General features: G+C 44.7%; 1 protein-coding gene across 13 annotated transcripts in view; it reads left to right on the forward strand.

Moving 5' to 3' along the window:
* The first annotated feature begins 9835 nt into the window (after positions 1–9835).
* Positions 9836–24057, forward strand: part of UBAP2 (ubiquitin associated protein 2) — a 61457-nt gene continuing 47235 nt past the window's right edge. For 9 of the 13 annotated variants that reach the window (XM_073680405.1, XM_073680416.1, XM_073680415.1 and 6 more), the window contains exon 1: positions 9992–10142. The gene's annotated coding sequence lies outside the window, so the exon portion shown is untranslated. The other 4 variants (XM_073680407.1, XM_073680419.1, XM_073680406.1 and 1 more) reach the window with 3 other exon arrangements.

Consider the following 24057-nt stretch of genomic DNA (forward strand, 5'->3'; position numbering starts at 1 on the left):
TGTTGCTGAGGATGGCTGGATAGGAGGTAGCATCCTAGCTAACCAGATGAGATCAGTTTTTCCTGTGGACAGTGGAAGTGATCTCCTTGAAGTGAACGACTGGTCCTCGAATTCCCTGCGGAAGATTCTGGCAGGCCTGAAGAAGAGGGGGCGTAAGGGGGGGGTACTGTAACATACCTGGCGGCGTTCTTGCATGGTGGTCCATCTCCCACTGTGCAAGAGCGCGCACTTGATCTCCAGTCCAGAATGTCTCTCTGGCTTCCCTCCATGCTGTCTGTTTGTGTCTGTTTCTGCTGCTTAAGGGCGGCGCCCGATCACTTCCTGCTTTTTGTACCTGCTGTGGGTCACACCCCTTGTGCGTCCTCAGCCTATTGCTGTCTGTCACCTGGTATATAGCTCAGCTGCTCCCATCTATCCCTGCCTGAGCATAGTGTTTCATTCAGTGTGTGCTTGCACTCTGAAGGTGCCAGGTCCCGTTCTTTGTCTCCTGCCTTGCGGTATCAGTTCCCGTGTCTGAGCTGAGTCCTGTCTATGTCTCCTGCCTTGCGGTATCAGTTCCCGTGTCTGAACTGAGTCCTGTCTATGTCTCCTGCCTTGTGGTATCAGTTCCCGTGTCTGAACTGAGTCCTGTCTATGTCTCCTGCCTTGCGGTATCAGTTCCCGTGTCTGAACTGAGTCCTTTCTGTGTTCTCTTGTCTGCCTATCCTGGAGGCTGTATTTCCAGGCCTGTCTGAACTCGCTCCTAGCCTGTTCCTCCCGCCTTCTAGGGGCCGATTACCTAGACCTGTTCCTGTATCTTGTCTGTCCTGTCTGAACACGCTCCTTGCCTGTTCGTCCCGCCTCTCTGGGGGCCGTATTCCCAGACCCGCTCCTGTATCCTGCTGCAGTGTCGGTCTCCTCCGTACACTCAGTTCCAGTCTGAACTCTTTCCTATCCTTTACCTGTTTTGCCTCTATGTCCGTTCCCTTCCTTTTTCTGCAGAGTCTGAACTCGTACCTAACTCCTGCTTGTTGTCTCTGTACTCCCGTTTGTGAGTTTGTGGTCCACTCGCTACTTCACTGCAAGTATCCTGTGGGTATCTGGCTCTGCCTTTCTCTTCCTGTCTGTTCCGTGTGAACAGAGCCCTGTCCCCCCTGCTCTGCCTTGCTTACCGCTCCGGTGGTTCTAGCCTGCTCCTACTCCTTTGTTCACCGCTCTGGCGGTTCTAGCCTGCTCTGACTCCTTTGCTCACCGCTCCGGCGGTTCTAGCCTGCTCTGACTCCTTTGCTCACCGCTCCGGCGGTTCTAGCCTGCTCTGACTCCTTTGCTCACCGCTCCGGCGGTTCTAGCCTGCTCGGACTCCTTTGCTCGCTGCTCCGGCAGCCTTGCTCCGCTCGGACCCTTTTGCTCGCTGCTCCGGCAGTCTCGCTCCGCTCTTATCCTTTTGCTCACTGCTCCGGCAGTCTTGCTCCACTCTTGCTCACCGCTCCAGGCGGCCTCGTCCTGCTTTACTCTTGCTCACTGCTCCGGCAGTCTCGCTCAGCTCTGACCCTTTGTTCACCGCTCCTGGCGGCCTTGTCCTGCTCTACTCTTGCTCACCGCTCCAGGCGGCCTTGTCCTGCCCTGTTCTCGCTCACCTCTCTGGGCGGCCTCACTCTGCTCTGTTTGTCCGCCACATCTGTGGTTCTGTTCCTGAGTCCCAGTGTGTACTGGGTCCTATCCCGCCAGTGTCCCTACCTGCTAGTGCCTCCCTGTCTGCACTCTAGCTGTGCTTGCCTGTACCCCTCTGCCTGTATTGTTCCTGAGTCCCAGTGTGTACTGGGTCCTATCCCGCCTGTGTTCCTACCTGCTAGTGCCTCCCTGTCTGCACTCTAGCTGTGCTTGCCTGTACCCGCCTGCCTGCATACCAGTCGTGCCTGCCTATACCCACCAGTCTGTGTGCCAGCCTACCAGTCTGTTCCTGTATTCCCCTGTGTGGGTCAACAGCCGTGTCCGGGGTCTGTCCTGGAGTAGCACCTGGTCCCTCTGCTCGGTTCCTCCTTGGTGCACTGGCGTCGTATGCCGTCGTGCGACCCTGGTCGGATCGGGTGAATACCTAGTTACCCCCCTCCAGGCATTCACTCTCCGGCACGGTCCAGTGGAATCACTACAATCACACGCACACGTCGCTCAGCCCGGGCGTGTGCATTACAATGAGTTTCACTTTTTGTATTGAAGAACTGAAATAAATAAACTTTTTGATGGTATTCTAATTTAGTGAGATGCACCTGTATATAACTATGTGAACATAGCCTTAGATATAATTTGGATTGCCATTATAATAGGAAGGAAGATACTTTGCCCCCGGGTATGAGAGAAGCTTTGTGACCATAACAATAAGATATTACCTTGTCTGGCAGAACAAGCAATAAGAAAACCCATCATTCTTTATTTTAAATCCTGTTGCTTAGCAACCAACTGAGCCTTTTCCCATTGTGTCAAATGATTTAATAAAAGATCTAAATTTTTCTTGATAAATATTTTAAAGGTGATGTACTGACCCTATCCTGACTGAACAAGATTCTGGCTGCCACCCTTATGCGGGATGTTGGAAGGATGAGGCTCTTTGTAAGTGGGTTATTGTGTCGGCCCGCAGGTGATTTATCATCAACTTATCGGAAGATACATCTGAATGGAGTTGTTTCTGCAGTATCTGTGTGGCTTCCTGCAAACACCATATAGATGAATGGGACAGAAGCAGAAATCTCTGCCAGAAATCTGATGCATATACATTCAGCTAATGAGAAACACACAATGCAGAGCACAGTAACCAATGAGTAATATAAAATGTGGCCGTCAATAACATAATAAACTACAAAATGTGACGCATCAGTGGCGGATCTCATGATCGCTCACCAATAAGGCGCCGCTGCCATCACATCCTTCATTGCTGACCCAGATTTGCAGAAGCATCCCATTCATTTTGTTGATTGGTACTGTAGGTCGGAAAGGTTGGACCTCAGATGATCGAAGAATAATGTTAAAGTCCCAGAAAACCTCTTTAACCTCTAAAGAACTCTTCTTTAGGTTTTTTTTTTAAAAAAAATCTGTTTTCAGGAGCAGTTTGTTTAAAAAATAAAGTCCTTTTTCACCCTCCCTGGGTCCAGCATGGCTACTTGTGTGTTATTGTCTGCCGGGCTGACACCACCATCAAACGGTCGAAACGTTGTAATCTGGCTGAATAAACTACAATTTTGATACCTTGAACACCCTGGATTGGACGCTGTTTTTCCTTTTATATGCTGCAATTTTGCCAAGTTGGTTCCTTGGAGTTAACGGGTGTTTGTTTTGCTGACTGCTGTCGGTTCCTTCTCCAATGGACGCCACAGCGCTGCAGGCAATCAGTGAGCACAATGGCTCTTGCTGTTTACTCGGGCAGATTCGCTGAGCTCACCGATTGGCTGCGGCACTGTCAACCTGACATTAGCGTTGTAGACAATAACTGTCCCCAGGAGCAGCAGAACAAGAGAAAAGCACATTTCATTATTTTTTTTTTTTTTCAAAAAACTATGTCTGTCCACAGGGGTTTTCTGAAAAAGGAAACCCCTTATAAAGGACCTGTTTTTTTTTTTCTTGCTCATCCTTGCATTTCAGGAGCAATAACTTTATTATGTTTTCATCAAAGTACAGTAGATATAGTATAAGCAAGCATGTTTTTTTTCTTTTGCAGGATAAATTGTATTTTTCAATTACATAATTTTAAGGTACATATAATTTATTGAAGGGAGCCTGAACCACAAGCAGCGCGCGTCAGAGACCGGTTCCATGATTATGAATATCCATATTTTAATCTGAAATGCTCCAGCTTTAAAAAAAAAAATTAAACAAAAAAAACCTACAATTTTAACAAGGAGCTAGTAACAACGTGACTGAGATCACTATTCATGGCTTCTTACCACCTGCCTCTGCTTGACTGTCAGGTCACTCCCTATATACGTATAGAGCCAGGGAGAAGTTAACAAGGACCATCCTCCATGACGGGTCCACTTTTTTAGCTTGTTCCCAGCTCCCTGGTAAAAGTTTTTGTTTCCCCTTCTCACTTTTATAGATGTAACAACCATAACTTTTCATGTAATTCGGATTTGTAAGTCTCCTAAGGGTTGTTACGATTACAGGAATATAAAGTATATGCATGTTTATGGTTTGTGACTTTTATTAAAAAAAAGTGAATTACAAAAATGTGACTATTAATTGATTTTCTGCCCAAATCTCTGGCTTTTACTTTTTATCCATAAATAGTCAAGTGTGTAATAAACATGTGCTGATATATAGAAATACAGTGGTGTGAAAAAGTGTTTGCCCCCTTCCTGATTTCTTATTCTTTTGCATGTTTGTCACATTTAAATGTTTCAGATCACAAAACAAATTAAAATATTAGACAAAGATAACACAAATAAGCACAAAATGCAGTTTTTAAATGAAGGTCTTTATTATTAAGGGAAAAAGAAATCCAAACCTACAGGGTCCTGTGTGAAAAAAGAGTTGCTGCCCCCCCCCTAAAACATAAATTATCTGCGGTTTATCACATCTTTGGGAAGCTGAGTTCAAGCCACACACAGGCCTGTTTACTGCCACACATGTTCTCCATCAAGACATCACTTAAATAGGACCTGCCTGACAAAGTGAAGTAGACCAAAAGATCCTCAAAAGCTAGACATCATACTGCGATCCAATGAGACACAAAGTAATTGAGATATATCAGTCTGGAAAAGGTTATAAAGTCACAGTGAGAGCCATTATCCACAAATGGCGAAAACATAGAACAGTGGTGAACCTTCCCAGGCGTGGCCGGACAACCAAAATTACCTCAAGAGTGCAGCGACTACTCATCCAAGAGGTTACAAAAGAGCCCACGACAACATCCAAAGAACTGCAGGCCTCATTTGCCTCAGTTAAGATCACTGTTGATGACTCCACCATAAGAAAAAGACTGGGCAAAAATGGCATGCTTGGCAGAGTTTCAAGACGAAAACCACTGCTGAGCAAAAAGAACATAAAGGCTCGTCTCAGTTTTGCCAGGAAACATCTTGATGATCTCCAAGATTTTTGGGAGAATACTCTGTGGACTGACGAGACAAAAGTTGAACCCTTTGGAAGGTGTATGTCCCATTACATCTGGTGTAGAAGTAACACAGCATTTCAGAAAAGGAATATCATACCAACAGGTAAACATTGTGGTGGCAGTGTTATGGTCTGGGGCTGTTTTGCTGCTTCAGGACCCAGAAAACTTGCTGTGGTAAATGGAACCATGAATTCTGCTGTCTACCAAAAAATCCTGAAGGAGAATGTTCGGCCATCTGTTCATGACCTCAAGCTGAAGCAGCTTGACAATGCAGCAGGACAATGATCCAAAACACACCAGCAAGTCCACCTCTGAATGGCTCAAGAAAAACAAAATTAAGACTTTGAGTGGCCTAGTCAAAGTCCTGCCCTTAATTGGAATGAGATGCTATGGCATGACCTTAAAACGCGATTCATGCTCGGAAACCCTCCAATGTGGCTGAATTACAACAATTTAGAAAGTTTCACAATTTGAATTTTTATGCCCTTAGACCAGAGTTATGTTGCACAAAATAGTTAATAAATAAGATTTCCCACATGTCTACTTTACATCAGTGTAATTTTTGAATCATAATTTTTTTTTGTTAGGAAGAAAAAATTAAAATTTTACTTTTTCCAACAAAAATAATGCCCCAAATTTTTCATTTTCACAAGGGCAACAAGAGAAAATGGACCATACAATTTGTTGTGTAATTTCTCCTAGGTACACTGATACGTCACATTGGCAGAGCCCCTGAGGTGCCAGAACAGCGGAACCCCCCATACGTGATCCTATTTTACAGACTACACCTCTCAATGAATTCATCTAGGGGTGCAGTGAGCAGGTTTACACCACATGTGCCTCACAGAATTTTATACCACTGGGCGATGAAGAAATAATAATTACATTTTTACCACTACTATGTTGTTTTAACTCCAAATTTTTATAAGGGCTAATAGGAAAAATGGACCTCACAGTTGTTGTGCAATTTCTCCTGAGTACGCCAGTGCATTGTAGTGCCCGTAAATTATGCCCAGCTCGTGCTTCTGGAGACATGCACCCAAAAATTAAGCAGGCTCTCATTGCTACAGAATGCCAAACATGTGCATGATAAATGAAGTTTAGGCACACTGGGGCTCAGAAAGGAGGGAAGGACATTTGGATTTGGAAGCACAAAATTTGGTGGATTTCTTTTGAGGGGTGAGGAGCCATAGCGCATTTCCAGCGCCTTTGTGTTACCAGTAACGTGGAAACCCCTATATTTCCACTGACATATGATGGACCTGAGTGGAGATTATTTTTATGGATTGAGTTGAAGCTTTTATTGGGAACATTTTACATAACATTTTGGATCACATTTATCCTGTGGCGGACCACGCTTTTATGTACGCTTAAAAAGACGGACACTGCCGAATCACAGGCCAGACGGTGTCCACAGTGCCTCCATCTGACTCATTATTGGGAGTCTCCTGCTGGGGGTTCCGTTTGAACCACGTATTTCAGATATTTACACAGAAACCCCGGTGCAAGCGCTCAGTGCAGGATAAATGTGCGCCGAGCCATACTGCAATGTTTGGGAGGCAGAATGAACAAATCAACAGCAGGTGAAGAATTGGTTTTATTTATTTTTTACGCCGTTCCTCATGCAGTATAAGTGATTAGATGACTTTATTCTTCGGGTCGGTGCGATTACAGCGATACCAGATGTATATCGGGTTTTATGTTTGGCAGCTGTCACACACTAAAAGACACTTTTTTTTGCAAAAACTAGTCTTTGCATCACCATATTTTGATGGCTTTAATTTTTCTATATTTCGGCCGACTGTCATGTGAGGGCTTGTGTTTTGCGGAATGAGTCGTTTTTCTTGGTATCATTTTCGGGCACATAATATTTTTTGATCGCTTTCTATTCTGACTTTTGGGAGGCAGAATAAACAAAAACCAGCAATTCAGGAATTGTTTATTTTATACCATTCACTGTGTGGTAAAAGTGATAAGGCAACTTTATTCTTCAGTATGATTACAGTGATACCATATTCATATAATTTTTTTTTATGTTTTGGTGCTTTTATAGATTAAAAACAATTTTATATAAAAAAAGAATTGTTTTTGCATCGCTGTATTCTGACAACTGTAGCTTTTTTTATTTCTCTGCTGACTGAGCTGGAACCAGTAAGCAAAAAACGGATCAGTTACAAATTAAAGAAAAACGGATGGCTGATTAACGGATTCATTTTCCATAGACTTCAATGTTAAGGAAACGGATCCAGCAGAGATCAGTTATTTAAAAATGGACTAAAAAGTTGTGTCTGCTCAATTTTTTTGCCAACAGATTGCTGCTGGATCTGTTCAGATCACTACTGGACATGTGAACATAGCCTAAGAAATATCCAAATATATGTGCGCTGTTCAGTCTGGTTTCTGGGCAATCCACTCCTCTGTGCACAGATAAGGCTTGTGAGGTATCAAGCAGCTCTGTTCAAAGTGATGATAAAGGTTTTTTCTATCCAGAAAAGCAAATCAAAAGCAAAAATTAATTTATTTTAATTAGTAGCATGGGCATATAATAATATGTAACGCGTTTTGTGTCTAGCTGACTCTTAATAAAGTATTTATCTTTAAGTACTTTACGATTAAGAATCAGCTAGGCACGAAACGTGTCAGTATTTTTTCTATGCTTGTGCTACTATTTTAATGGAGTCACAATAAAAAAATGTTTGCTTTTAATTCGCTGTGCTGGATTGAAAAGTCTTTATCATCACTTTGAATAGCGCAATACCGTATTAATAATAATATTTTTATTGATATAGCGCCAACATATTCCGCAGCGCGTTACAATTCAGACAATTTTACAGACATTATCCGCACTGTCCCCATTGGGGCTCACAATCTACATTCCCTATCAGTAAGTCTTTGGAGTGTGGAGGGAAACCGGAGAACCCGGAGGAAACCCACGCAAACACGGGGAGAACATACAAACTCCTTGCATATGTTATCCTTGGTGGGATTTGAATCCGGTACCCCAGCACTGCAAGGCTGCAATGCTAACCACTGAGCCACCGTGCTGCCCATGGTATATGGAACAAGTGAGCAAATGATTACAGGTTAATGTCCACTATGGAGACTAAAAATAAAAAATGACAAAAAATATAAAAATAAATAAATAAAATAAAATAAAAATTCAAATCACCCTACTTTTTCTCATCTAAAATATAAGGAAATAATAAAAAATACCCTAACTAGTATTGCTACATTTGCAAAAGTCTGACCTACCAAAATATAAAATGAATTAAAGGGATTGTCCGGCTACAAGTCGGCAGTCACTCTATGTGATTGCAGACTTGTGAATTCTCACGTCATGCACACTGTGTACTGTGAGGATTCTCCGGTGCTGGTGGCGCGAGTGTGTGACCCCAAGTATGTGATTTGCATACATGCAGTCAAGTGCCGCCTACATGGATGCGGTCTCGCTCAATGCAAGTGTATTGAGCGAGGCTGGACACAGTCTAGTCAGAATGTGGCCGACAGTAGGCACACCAGTCACACGACCGTCCCGCACCCTTTGTGCATGACGTGAGGGTTCACAAGTGTGCAATCACATGCAGTGACTGCTGACTTTAAGCCTAAGGCCGGACAACCCCTTTAACCCATATGGTAAATGTCGGAACACACAAAAAAAAATCAGAGCCAGAATTGCCTTTTTTTTTAGTTGCCGCACCCAGCCCCAAAAATGCAATAGAAAGCTATCAAAATGTATGTTCCTCAAAATGGTCAGCTCGCCACATAAAATAACACCCCATCACACATCTCCATCCACAGGAAAAAAAAAAAAGGTACGTACCTTGGAAACTGGCAACACAAACCAAAAAAAAACAAAACTGATTTTGTTTTTTTTACCAGTTTCTGAATTTTTTTTTCACAACTTAAAAGTGTTGTCCAGGCTTGAAGCTCAAGTCTGAAGTCACTCTATGTCGGAATTCTCAGGGTCGGGCAGTCATGTGACCGCAAGGATGCTATTTGCATACTTCCAGCCAGATGTGTGCAGCCTTGCTCAATTCTTTTGTATTGCATGTCTAGTTGGCAGGTGACCGTATATATGCAAATCACATACTTGGGGTCACACGCCTGCTTGATCACAGCACCGGAGTCCTGACAGTGCATGTGATGTGAGGATTCACAAGTCTCGTCACATAGAGAGACTGCACACGAGCCCCAAACTTGGACAACCCCTTAACGTAAAAAATCTATACGTTTGGTATGGCAGTGACCTGAAGCATCATGTTTAGGGTCACTTTTGCTACACATTCAATGCCGTGAAAACAAACCTCCGAAAAACAATAGTGAAATTGCCTATTTTTTTTCCATTTTACCACACTTGGAATCTGTTTCTAGTTTGTCAGTGCATTGTATGATAAAGTGAATGCTGTAATTCAAAACGACAACTTGTCCCCCAAAAAACAAGCCCTCATGCAGCCATGTGGTGGAAAGATAAAAAAAAGATACAAAGAGGAGGAATAACAGGCAAGTGCGGCACTGCGTATATTATAGTTTACATTTACATGACTATTTATACTCCTAAAACAAGGAAATCCCTTCACATAGTCAGTCTGGGTGAACTAAAAGTCCCAGCACACTGAACTAGTCAGCCAGGACGTGCTGGGACCTCTGGTTCCACTGCAGGAGGAGGAGCATAGCATTGTGTTGTGCAGGGACACAAAGGGAGGAGGCAGACACTCTCCTTTATCACTCTCAGGCCGGCTCCCTGCACGGTCACCCCTAGCAACCAGCACAGCGCATTGCTGACGTCATCAGGACGCGCCTACCCCCTTCCCTCAGTGGAGACACAGATAGGAAGGGGCGGAGCGCTGTTTTCTTGTTGGTGAGGGGAGGGTGAGGACGTGGAGGCCCGGGCTCGGTGAGTAATACTCGGGGATCGGTAGTGTTGTCTGGCTATAGGGCGGTTGTCGCATGAGGATGACGTCACGGCGGGGAAAGATGTCGGCGCTGCCGGGTGACGCTGGGGGAGGAGTCAGGTGACGGCGCCCGTTGCTGCTGCTGCTTTGTGAGGCGCATTGTGCTGCAGGTAAGAGGCGGAGGCGACGGAGGGGGACGGCAAGTAACCGGGGACGTCGTGTACGGGGTCAGCTGTCAGTGATCTCATCGCCGGGCACCGTGCTTACCGAGTCCGCGCTCTCCCGATATTCTCCCGGTAATACCGGGCCCCGGGCTGCACCGGTGGGGGGCGCATTATGTGAGGCCCGCAGTGGGGTGGGTGGTCTGCGGCCTAGTGATGGCGGCGGCTCCTCCCTCTCCGGTCACTGGACAAAGAGAGCAGGCCGGGCCGGCGCCGTGTGGTCTCCGGAGGGTGGGGAGCCCCGCATTGTGCCGCAGTCCTGCCCGCCGGCTTCATGGCCCTGATCGAGGGGAGAAGACCCCTGTACAGTGCACGGGGCCCCGGAATGTGAGCCGGCTTACTGCAGGGGCCCCAGGTCACCGGGCAGGGGGCCGCCTTGTACCCCAGGTCACCGGGCAGGGGGCCCTAATATTGCGCAGGGGCCACATTATAGCCAAGGTCACTATAGGGTGGTCCCTCGTAAATTTCACCAGGGTCTTCTCTGCTTTGTATATGAAGCCACTGGTAATTCTCCGCTTAATGGTGTCCTCTTTATAGGGGCCCCATAAGCGTTGTGTAGCTAGTAAGTAGGAGCCCCTTAATTATTTCACACACAAGTATATGGAGCCCCTATTTATCTGTGTGTAACCGTTATTGGGGCCCTATATTTACTGGTGTCTTATTACATCGTTACCACTGTTACTGATGACTCCCAGATTGGGTTTTGTGTAATGATTGAATCCTATAAGAGCCCATGTTCTAATGCCCACACGGCTCCTGTAAGGGCTTTTTACAGAGGCCCCTGAGGTAATTATATCTCACAATCTTAATTCAATCATAGCAGAGGGCGGCCCCTTGTAACTTTATACCCAGGTACAAGGACCCCCAGGAAAGAGTGCCATGTAAAGCACATTTTCGTACACAGCTTGGTGTTAGAGAGTTTATTCGGCGCCATCCAGAGCCGCTTTTATCTTAGGAGGGAGTAATGACGATCACGTTACAACCTGCACACCTGCCGAAATACGTACACGATTGTCTGGAGTCGTGCGGGCATCATGTTAGCTAGAATAGGGCGGCTGGTAAAGTGAGCAGCTCTGGATGACACCGGATAAATACTTTAAAGGGTTGTTCCCAAGATAGGCATTTGATAGGGGGGGGAGACCCTCGGCGATCCTGGAACCCAGGAAACGAGCTCTGCATGGAGAGGCAGTACGCATGCTCTACCTCCCCTCCATTCATTGTCTATAGTACTGCCAGAAATAGCAGAGCGCTGCACTCGGTTATGGATAGAGGATAGCTTACTATCTTGCGGATAACCATTTAAAGGGGTTGTCCACTACTTGGACAACTTCTTGTTAAACAAATCAGTGCCCCATGTAGAATAAAAACAAATCAGTGCCCCATGTAGAATAAAAACGACATACTCGCCTCTCTGACCGACATCGCTAGAAGGGCGCTGGTCCGGGAAGTGAGTATATGCTGTTTAATTTAAAGACAGCCAGTCATGTAAAATAATGCTATTAACCTGCAGATATGGGGTTAATCTGCAGGTTAATAGCGTTTTGACACCATGCGGCGCCCGCACTGAGAGCCCTGCTGCTGGTAGGAAATCAACTTTAGTCCCCCCAGGCAGCCTTGCTCTTTCAGGCACAGGGGTGGCACCGGCACGTTTCAGTCATCGCTCAGTGTATAGAGAGCAGTGGCTGTTACCGCGCCCTCAGCACTGACTGACAGCAGCTCAGCATTAGAGCTGGCTGTCAGTCAGTGCAGGGGTGCGGTGACTGAACGCCGAACACTGTCGGGGGAATAAAGTTAATTTCCTACCTGCAGTGGGGCTGTCGGTACAGGCGCTGCACAGTGTCACAACGTTACTAACCTGTAGATTAACCCCATATCTGCGGAATAACAGCATTATTTTACATGACAGGTTCCCTTTAAAAAATTGTTCATGTAATAGTTGTCCACCTCTTTAAGATAAAAAAAATAATAATAATTAACTTCTATACTCTTGGTAAATGCCCTGTCGCCCCAATTTTCTCATTGATCTTGTTGACTTGTCCTGCTGAGATGTGTGGACCATGAGCACACGTGACCGCTGCAGCCAATCGCTGGTCTTAGCAGTACTGAACATGCAGTCATCACTTTACAACGGAGGCCAGTGAGTGATGTGCTGACTATGCACACACCAGGACAAGTCTACAAGACCAGAGGCACCCCGGGGTCTGCAAGGGGGAACGATCAGGGGAGTATAATTTTATTTCTTACAGTGGAAAGCAAGAAATGTTGCAAGGTAAGGCTATATGCAAACAACATCTTTTTAAGGTGAATTCCACCTGAGAAAGCACTATTAAAAAGAATTAGCATATGCACTGCAATGTCAAAACCTCTTGCTGTGTTGTGTTCTGTCTTTTTGAGCTTCTTTTAACTGCTTCAGGCTTCGAAAGCTGTGTAGCTGCTAAAGAAAGGACCTGACTGTTCTTCGGGCGACTTCCACTTGGAATCAGCTCACTAGTTTATATATACAGTTAAAAGATGCTGCAGAAACTGCGAACAGACGTCAACGAAGATGATGCTTCAAAAATAACACCGGCGTTTTCCTGTAACATCTACAAAAACTAAATGGGTACACTGGTGTCTAAATGATGCTGTGTGCACATACCTTAAAGTGATTTTCTAGGCTAAACCCACATTTTTGCAGTGCTTCTCTTGCGCTGTAGATTAGTGTATTTTGATAGTGTGCAGCATTGTCACCTTCAGGATTCTGCTCTGTTGGCAACTTGAGCGTTTGTCACAGAAGACCGAAAAGATAGTTGAGATGATAACGCAAGTATGCAAATTGCATACTACCTGCAGTCATGTGATGACCGCTGGAGCAGGCAGCAAAGCTAAATCATGATAATGTGCATATTGCACACTGTCAACATCGATCAGTCAGAAGTGCCATAGATGTACTACAGAAATGTAGGTTTAGCTGGAAAAAATAAATCCCCTTTCCATTACTTTGATTGGCTTAAGGTCACTTCTTAGCACCACCTTTCCCTTGCTCATTCCACCGCCATGAATGGAGAGAGGTTGACTTCAGTTCTATGGGAATTCTGAAAATAGCCGTTGTGCTGGGCTGGACTATTTATGGAACTCCCATAGAGATATCCACCCTTCGCGGCCGTTCACGGTGGCATAAGACAAAACCGTTCTGGAGATGGATGCAGGGCCGAGACCTGCATCTTTCAGACAATCGTGGCTATTCCATAATTGTCTCAGATGCGAATACCTCTGTAACCATCACATGTCCTTTTGGTGTTACCTGTAGCCCAGGAGTGCACAACGTTTCCTGATTTCAGTGGCCACTTTTTAGATCATACCACTCAAGGGTCGCAATAAAATTGGACATATTCCCATCTCAGACATGCACAGCAAATCAAAGGTATATGCTGTAAAACCTGATAGGTAGGAGCCTCAAAAATGACCCCTACCTGTTTGGAGAATGGGGTGGGCTTGCGGAGTTACTTGTTCAGCATGGCATCAGACTTCCTCTTAGGGCTCATTCAGATGTCCGTTATAATAGGTGTGCGCTCGGACTGCAATGCACAGACTGGCCGCGGGTCTCCAGACCCAAACTCTGCAACTTCATATATGGCTATAAGGCTGCTGGGTTCGGGTCAGGGGACCTGAAAGCCAGTCCGAGCGCCGACTGTTGTTTTTTACGGACATCTGAATAAGCTCCTTATAAAGAGAGGTTTGGTTACTGCTGAGCCAGAATAGGCGGTGTACAGAGCATAATTACACAGCAATCCACACACGTCTGATAAGTGCTAGTCATGCTGTGCTCTACTGCCCACCAACATTGCCAAGCCTGATGTTTGGCGGGCTGAACGCAATGGCTCTGCGGGCTGCAGGATGTGCACTTTTCCAATGTTAGTATATCTTTAACTTTAGTTGAAGGAATACTAAAAGGGGTTGTAATCCACGGAAAAAAAATGATAAATGTTCGTTTGATGGATCAGACTACAAAGACCACCTCTGAATCCAGAGAGACAACTCTTTTTATCAGTGATAATCTGTCTCATCCTCTGTCCTACTGACAGTTGTGTTAGCCACAATTACATTTTAAGGTGGTGTTCTGGCCAGAAGCATCTACCCCCTATGACCCGGATAGATGGTAAATGACAGATCAGTGGGGGTCCCTCAGACTTTGAATGGAGCAGCATTGAACTTCTAGTCGTGGTCTTGTAGATGGGGGGGATGATCGATGGGGGGAGGCCCTTTGTACTACCGTTATTACCTACCCAGTGGATAGGCTATAGATGCTTCTTTCTAGAACACCGCTTTAAAGGGAATGTGTCCCGCCCCCCCCCCCCCCCGATATTAGACCTCTACCATAGAAAAGTAAATCTATACCTGTATAGTCTGTTTTCCAGAGGCTTGGCATCCAGGGGACGCCAAGCAAACCCCTCCTATCTGCTTACTATTCCCCTAAATTGCCGCCCCTGTGCTAAATTCATGTATTACATCAGTGGTCTTCAAGCTGCGGCTCACCAGCTTTCGCAAAACTGCCACTACCCGCATGCACGGACTTTCAGGGGATATTGGGCTTTGTAGTCTTGTTTTTGTTCATTGTAATAGCTACATTGAGTCCTCTAAGGGGACCTCTCTCCTATGTCTATATACACTAAAAAGGCAATAAAAAAAGATGTCTCTGTAATGTTTTCCCCCTACACGCTCTTAATTATGCACGTTATGTAGTGCAAATGTATTAAAATACTTAGTGATTGCTGGTCTCCAGCGCAGCTCCGGTTCTCCTCGTGACAGGTCTTCAGATTTGGCGGCACTTCTTTTCAAATGTAAGTCTATGAGAACCAAAACAAACATTATAGACTTACAATAAAGTGCACTCTGGGACTTTAAAAGAAAAAATAAGTGTTCCTAAGCACTAACAGGGATCTAGTTGCTAACAGAGGCAACTACCTGCCTGTTGTACCACTCCTGCCAGAGATTCTGCAGCTCCCTGTCAACAGAGCAGTGTTTTTTCAGGGTGAGACAGCCGGCGCCGTGCCTGCTTTCCCCAATTAGGGAGCCGGCTGTCAATCAGCATGACTCCAGTAGTCCTGCCCTGTCAGCAGGAAAATAATTCGCTGCTCTATTGATGTGACGTCAGCAGAAGTCTGTGAATGCTTTGTGCCGGCGGAGAATGGCGCTGGGCACAATAGGCAGGTAGGTAGCAACCACCTACCTGTTAGTACTTAGGCACTTTTTTTTTTTTTTTTCCTTTTTAAGAAAGCGATTTCTGCTCCACATACAAAACCCTGCGTGAGCCGCCTTGTCTGTGTTCAGGTCACGTGGGCTACAAGTGGACTTGTGCTGCGCTGGAAACTAGGGAAGTCTGCGATCGCCAAGTATTTTAATACTCTTGCACTACATCACGTACATAATTAGGAGAGTTTACGGGGGAAAAAAGTTTACTGCAACTTCCTGAAGCTTGTTGGATGCCCAAAAGAGAATAGTAAAGTTTCTGCAATTATCTTGTACTTTTTCATCTTGGTAACGTACCCCTCTTCCATAAACAGAATGTCACCTCGGCTGCTGGCTGCTGTGGTAATGTCACAACACTTTGGACATTGTCATTGGGTCAGAGTGAGGCTTACACTTTTTTTCTTGTGTGTAAATTTCTGAAAATACCCATAATGTGTGCACATCTCATCTATATAGCCTTAGCTATGTAATGTTGTAGCTGATCTTTTATCATATTTCACAATATAAACTGCATACATTGATGTTAGACCCGATGAGGCTGATGCACTGACACTAAAAATCCACCCCAGAATTACTGCATAATCCATTATTAAAGTTTACACCCTGTCTCCCTCCACCTAGCCTGATTGACAGCTCCTCAGGGTCCCTTCTCCCTCCTGCTGCTGAGATCTCTCACTGCTTAGTACAAGCTGCACCGGTCAGTCATGCTTAGACTGAATGCACTTGGACACATGAGCTCTCCCTCTCTTTATATGGTCATTTTAATATCCGGATTACGCAGTCATTTTGACATGAATTTTCAAAGTAAGTACACCAGCCTTATCAGATCTAGGAGACCTGTGTAATAATCTATGCAGTATTTATTGTGAAATCTGTTATCAGTTAAATCTACTATTAAAAAAACATCTGCTGCACCAGTTCCGACGCTTTACTGATGTACTACTGACACATTAAAAAGCACCATTCGACCAATCGTTGGCCATAGTGATGACCTGTCTCAGGCAGTGATTGGCTGCAGCTGATCATAAGTCCCTTTGTCATGTCATTCTGATTCTCTTGAAAAAATGTTTTTTTTTTAAGTAGACCGCCCCTTTTGTTATAATTACTTCACTGCAAATCAGTGTGGTGCCATGTGAATGCCCCCCCCCCCCCACCTGTAGCTCAGATGCGATGGTTGATAGGGCTGGGGATCCCTGTACATCTGGGGAGAGGCCTGTCAATTTCAGAGAGCGGGGCAGTCATCCCAGTCACCACTTCCTTGTCCCCTTTTTTAAAGTATCGAACGTGGTCTCTGATTCATGCTTCTCATGGTTCAGGCGCATGAATCATCGGTCGAGTTGACTATAAGCACGTTGGTGCATTTTCTGTAAAGGTTTGGCTTATATTTCTGACTTTGTTGCTGTAATCAATTTGAGTTGCTCCCAGTAGTAGCTTACATTCTTGTCATCAGTGGTGTGGGCAGGGTTATACGGAGCTAAGCATTCAGAGCACTGCTAGATCTGCAGCAGAGAAAACCGGGATTTTATCACAACTACAGCATGCAGCCCAGTAAGTGATACATATCTGGAATCGGGGTCTCTGACCCTACATTATTCTGCTCTCTTAAACCTAGTGACAGATTCCCTTTAAGGATAGGTCATGAATACCAGATCAGTGTCTGTCTCCCCCCATTGAACAGCTGTTCTTGATGCTGGGGTCGACCGGACGTTAGCAGGTGCTGAACAGCTCAGCAACTCTATGTAGCGGCCACTACCGTTACTGCAGAACTGCCCCTGTTCGAAGGAATGGACCTGCAGTACCCGGCAGCAGCTGCTACATAATTGACGGAGCTGTGCAGTTCATGTCAGCAACTGCTAACATCCAGCCCGCGATGGCACCGAGAACAGGTCGTTGGTGGAAGCGGTAGGTGTCGGACCCCCACCAATCTGATATCGATGACCTAACGTTAGGATGGGTCAGCAATGTAAAAGTATTAGGGCAAGCTTTTAATTGAGAATCCGTTAATGAGCTTGTTTTCTACAGAGTGTATAACCCTTGGTTTTTAGGCCGGATTCACACACTTGACTGCGATGCACAGACCATTCGAGGGTCCACTGACCCAAAATATCCAGCCTTCACTATGGTCCGAACATGGCAATTAGAGTCGGGAGACCCCTGCATGCTGGCCACATACTCCGATCCAGGCACTGACCATGTGAAACTGGACTAAGGCCACGGCCCCACTATCAGTATTCGATCAGTATTTTTTCTCAGGAGTGGGAGCAAAAACCAGGTGAGGAATAATCAGAGGAAAGGTATAATAGAAACAAGTCACCAATTTTGCATTTATCAGCCACTCCTGGTTTTGGCTCCCACTTCTGAGAAAAAATACTGACCAAATACTGATAGTGGGGCCATGGCCTAAAAGTTAAACTGTTGCGACACAACAAGCTCACTGACTCATTCTCTGGAAACTCGCTCTACATCCAACTATCGACTAAAGAAGACAAACAGCTCAAAACTTATTGTAAAAAAAAAACCCCTGTATTTAGCAAAAAATAGCCTAGCCCCGATGTCTTCAAGCGCACTTTAAAAACCCATCTCTTTAAACAAGCCTACCATCTCAAATACCCAGTAAACTAACTTTCCCCCGTTCCCTCCTGAATACTACTCAGAATCTGCCCCCTACTGTTCATCTGTTTCTACACCCTCCATGCACACGATAACTGCACTCGGTAATTGAGTATTGCACTTTAACATACAGGCTGATGACCGGATCATACAGCTTTATATGATAATCCCAACTTATTATAATTGCCTGACCTGAAATAACAAGCACTTTCCACCTATTGTGTCCACCCATTTCCTTGTAGAATGTAAGCTTGCGAGCAGGGACCTCACTCCTGATGTAACTGTTAAACTGTCTCACCTTGTATTGAATTTATTGTTTGTACATGTCCCTGCTTAATTGTAAAGTGCTGCGGAATATGTTGGCGCTATATAAATAAAAATTATTATTATTATTATTAAAGAAAATAAATTGCCCCTTCCCCAAAGATGTATATATCATGTAACATATTTAGACAATTGTTTCCCCTGATTAGTATGTATATGTTTACAATCGTTGGAGGGGAATGATCCCCTGGGACAAAGAATTGGGCACGTAAAATCCATCATGGCTGGTCCTTCATTCCCCCAGCGTCCACCATTGGAGGAGAATTTGGCACCTCCTTAAAGAAACACTCCTCCCATCAAAGTTTTTATCTTCTTAATCTATTGCAGTCATCTTATTTTAGAGCACCGCGTGTGTACTATTGCTCATTCTGCCTTTCTACTCAGATAATTCTCTGCTCTGTGTAGAAACAGGAAGTCTCTTATCCCTGCAGGACTCTTTCCCAGCTGCTCCCTCCTCCCCCTGCCATACACTTTTGCAGTGACTCTTGACTTGTGCAGAGAAAATTGACCTCATGTTTCTACATAGAGCTTAGGATTTTAGGATTCAGCTAGTCAGTTTTGTTTTTTTTTAATTAAGAAAACTTTTATTAAAAGCAATTGTCAAACATTAACAGCCGAATAGTTGGTAATAACTGTTAATTTGCAATACGCACAAATGAATTACACAGAGAAAAAGAATCCGCTGATCACAAACAAATTTGGAGGTGAAGTTGATGTAAACGCTCTGCCGAGGATCCTAAATATATGATCACAAGCCAGATGCAGTATGGATGCGGTTTTATTTTGTCAACGCGTTTCAAAGTAATCATACAAACCACAACTTGCAAAACATGTGGGATTAAGTAGACAACACATTAAAAAAAAAAATAGGCATGTCCAGGTTTCTAAAGGAGTCCAGTATCCAGTCCAAAAAAACCTATAAACCAGAAGTCAAAATTCTTTCAACTTATTCCAACATAAACTCTCAAGGTTCATTCTCTTCCAGTATTTCTATCTTGCCAAATCTGCCGCTCATGAGTCTAGCCATCTAAGCACATCCTTCTGAGAATCAAAAATGCTGTAGTGCACAGAGCCACCACTCTCAATTTAGCTGGAAAAATCATGGAATATTGTAATCCCATCGCTCTCATTCTTCTTTTAATGTCCAAGAATATAGCCCTTTTGCGTTGAACATCCGCTGGGAAAAAAGGACCCCTTTTGCCCACCAAGCCTAATGCCATGTTTCTCCCGGGCTTTCCTTAGTATAATGTCCCGGTCCTTGTAGTGAAGGAATATAATCAACATGGGTTTGGGAGGTCTGCCTGTCGGCCCTGGCCTCAAAGGAACTGTGTGCCCTCTCTACTGCAACAAAGGCATGAGAGATTCTTTACTAAAGGTGTCTAGGAGTCATTTCTCAAAGAAGCTGTCTGGGTCTCCACCTTCTCCGGTACTCCGACCCAGGGCTGTGGAGTCGGTAAGCCAAACCTCCGACTAGTCAATTTCCATGACACTGACTCCATGACTCGACTCCCTCATACATGGTTCATATTTAAGTGATAAATTTACTGTAGTACAATGGTAAAATTAGACTTTTAATCATTATGATACAATAATCAAGCCCTTTAGATAGAACATAAAATATATTTGTGAGCTAAGAGGAAAAACAAACTAAAACATCAAGCGTACAGAGACAACATATACTGGACTATTGATTTATGCACAGTTTATTGAAAGTTTAGATATGCTTTAAGAAGTACTTACCTTAATCCTGCTTTCCTGTTCACTCCAGCAGTTCTGAGATGAGTGCAGGCATTCCTTTGTTTGTTTATTCTCTTTATCTGTAGAGGAGGAGCTTCACTACTTATCATGTACATAAACTGCAGCACAGATTCATCTCAGCTGAAGGTCTAGACCCTTAGATCAGAAATAGGACAGACATTTATAGGACATTTCTTATCTTTCCCAAATTCTTATGAAAAAAAATTCCCCCAAACTGTATTGAACTACTGTACCCAATTTATTATATATTTTTGGAGTCGGTCCATTTTATTCAGACTCCACCAAAATGGACACAGACTCCACGACTCCGACTCCACAGCTCTGTTACAGAGACTGACAAGCGGCTGCTCTAGGACCCAGGGGAGCACTCACTGTTACACTGGACTCCGGCTGAGAAACTTATAAGCCAATGCTTCGAACGGACCACCAACCCTGAGGCGTCTGACGCAGGAGGATGTGCAGCACTGCCGCTAAGTATGTTCTCCACACACCTGGTCTGTGCCTCTATACTCGGTGTCAGAGCGCCCAAGATGGCTGCCTCCTCCTCATACAGCGTGCGACAGGCCGAGTTCTTCCCGCTCTTTCCGGAGAGACCACAGGCACCACAACAGCCCCAAACAAACAATGTAGGCTTCTCTCACCACGGAGGAAGCAAAATAGGTTTTTTGAAGGACAATTTCTCAGGATTCCAGGAGCTCAACACAAACAGGTCCTCTCATCACACAAGCATGGATAAGCCCCCCCCCCCCCCAGCTAGTATTTAACCACGTGGTGTCATAGATCTAATGGAAAAGAGAATTATCTGGGTAGAAAGGCAAAATGAGCAATTGTAAGTACACAGTGCTGTATAATATGATGACTGCATTATATTAAGAGGATGAAAACTTAGATGGGAGGAGGAGGAGAGCTTCTTTAAATATATTATATGTTCAGCTGGTGCTGCTGAAATTGGTGTTTTTGTTTCCCTTTTATCTGTGTAGAGCCACCTACTGTATTAGGGAGAAGTACAACAACCGCTTTGTGTCCATCTTGTGACAAGTTTTTGGTGTCTTTTCTTCAGCTGTATTTTTTGTTTGTCTGCTGTTTTATGTACTTTTCTGCTATTGTCCAGTAATGGAGAATACTTAAAGGGGTTGTCTGGGACTTTAACATTGATGGCCCATCATTAGGATAGGTCATCAATGTGTGATCGGTGGGAGTGCGCCGTACTTGGCTGCTACTCCTCAACTGAGCATTTCCATCCGCCGCCAACATTGGGAACAGTTGATCGGCGGAAGGGCCGGGTGTCACACCCCCACCAATCAGACATTGATGACCTATTCTAAGGAGAGGCCATCAAAGTTAAAGTCCCAGACAACCCCTTTAATAATCCGGTTCTTGTTCAGCCCCATGAATACCAGGACCTTCACAGGTGTCTTGGTATAGTTGAGTATACTTTGATTTTGCAGGCTCACGTCATCGTTCCATGGGTAGATGGACCGACATGACTTCATGTGTCTGACAAGTATTTATTGAGATTTTCTTCCCTGATAATTATCTGCGGTGGGACGAGTCTACTAACGGATAAATTCTGATGACAGTGTCATGGTTTTGACAGTGACCTGGATGTGTATGAGAAGTAAGTTAGAAATGAGTTTTATAAAGACCAGTGTAAGTACGTTATCACCTATCCGCTGTTAGAACGGTCTGGGTGCCGCTACTGATCATTTCGCCAGCAGCTATCTAAAGTGTTTGGGGCTTTTAAACTGGAATGACCCTTTAAATGGGTTGTGCCCTGAACAAATTGTAATGTATGGACACCTCCCTATAGACTTGCAGTATACATGTAGCACCCAGTATAAACGTCTAGTGCGTCTTCAGATCTTGCATTGTTGGCGCAGAGCTCACGTTGCAGGACGGCTCGTGTCTATTGCAGCAGGCCCAAACAAAGGGAATTCCAGGATCCAGATTTGTGAGGGCCCCACTTCCCTGTGTTCTGCCCCACTTCCCACCTCACTGATAATGGATTAACCTGCACTTATGCCATGCATTGTGCTGTAATTTGTTGCTCATGTGGGGGGATTGAGATCAGCCTAGGTGGGGAAAACAGCTGCTGCTTTTAGAGGAGAAATTAGAGCTGAGCGGCAGCAGCGAGGAGGACTTTTTTCCGTTTAAACATATGTGAACAGTCACTTATGAAACCCACGCTCAGATTTCTGCCTTCCGGGTAGGTGGGGGGGTTGGGTATTCCCTGCTTTTTAGAGGAACTACAGTCCCATGTGCAATGAGGTATGTTCCCTCTTCCCAAACTGACTGTATTACTGTTTGTGCACAGTTTTTTTCCCGTAACAAGTGTTCTAGTGGAGATCGCTTTAAGGAGTGCTCGTTTTTTCTTCTTGAGTTTCTGAAAGCTTTTTTTTTTTCTGAAGCGGTATATTTGCAGCTTTCTAAATGCGTAGTTTGGTAGTCGTTTCCATGCACTTTTTTTTTCTCCCTCCAGGCTTTTTTTTTTTTGAACCTCAAGCGGGGAAAAAAAACGCTTAAAAAACCAAACATGAGCAACAAACTGTTTTTGCAATAGAAATAAATAGGAAGGGCCTATTAAACTGTTTTTGACAATTTTTCAGGTGATCTTTGGCGTGAACCCGCTCCAAAAAATAAAACAACAACAAAAAAATCTTGGTGTGCACGTACCCTTAGAAACCTGAATGTACAATACATGATTTTTATGTCCGGTGCTGTAGCGTGGTGCCGGACAAATGCAGCTTTTGGAAGTAGTAGAATTGCCTGCTAATGTCTACAGCATTGTCTTCCTCCTGCCTTCAAGTTTACTCCCCCCCCCACACCCCAGCACCAAGGGTGGTCTCTTATAAACTTCCCATTACCATCTCCAAATGTGCTGGGGAGGAGGGGCATCAATACAAGTGAATGGTAAAACCAAGCCTTGCTGCAGACCAGGTCCATGTATTTGGTCAGTATTTTCCATCCGTATTTGTAAGCCAAAACCAGGAGTGGAACAATCGGAGGAAAAGTATAATAGAAACATGTCACCACTTCTGTATTTATCACCCTCCTGGTTTTGACTTACAAATACTGATGTAAAAGACTGTCAAGAGACCGGTCAATCACCTAGAGCAGCGAAGGGAGAAGCTGGCCAGGGCCACCGCCGGACTAGTCTAGTCTCTGCCTGTGGTGCCCGGCCTGATCCTCTCTATATATTTTATATAATCTATACCCTAACCCGCTGCTTGGGCAGCATGAATTGGCTGACCGTTTCCTTTCCTACAGAAACAGCACCACCACTGATTATGGGTTGTGTCTGGTATTACGTCTCAAACCCATTAAAGTGTATGTAGCGGAACTGCAATGCCTCATATAACCTCTGGTCAATGGTGGGGCTGTTTCTGTTTTTCTATTCCTGGACCACCCCTTATTAAAGCCATTGATTTATTCTGAGACTCTTTGATGTTACCGGATGCTGGCACATTTGCCAATGACGGCTGTGGTGATGGATACCGGACCCTCTCCCCTGTGCACCAGTTATGTTTGCATTATTTCTGGGCACACTTGGCGCTAGGCTACATTTCAAAGTTGGTCTATGGCACTGCCAGAAGAAAAATGCTTCTTAAGTACCGATTTATTTTCCCCTTTAAGCAGTGAATATCATAAGAGCCAGGGCCGTCCTTTAGTTCAGAGACTGCCGGCTCAACGCTCAGGGCTTGGGATGTGCAAGGACCCTCTTGGTACATTTACCGGAGACCTATAAAAACTGTGAGGTCAAAAAAGCACATTTCAAAACTGCATCTGGAAATGACCGATGTAAATTCCCCTTTATGATACATGACTATGATTACCAGCCAATTGTCCTGGAGAAATTACGGGCCGTGCTTTAGAGCTATTGATTTGGAAAAAAAAAAAGCTGTGCCTGGATGGGAGTCATGTGTGCACCCGGCTGCATCTGTGC

The sequence above is a fragment of the Phyllobates terribilis genome, unplaced genomic scaffold, assembly GCF_046119375.1.
Source record: "Phyllobates terribilis strain yellow unplaced genomic scaffold, ASM4611937v1 Scaffold_1__5_contigs__length_1240528914, whole genome shotgun sequence".
Taxonomy (NCBI): domain Eukaryota; kingdom Metazoa; phylum Chordata; class Amphibia; order Anura; family Dendrobatidae; genus Phyllobates; species Phyllobates terribilis.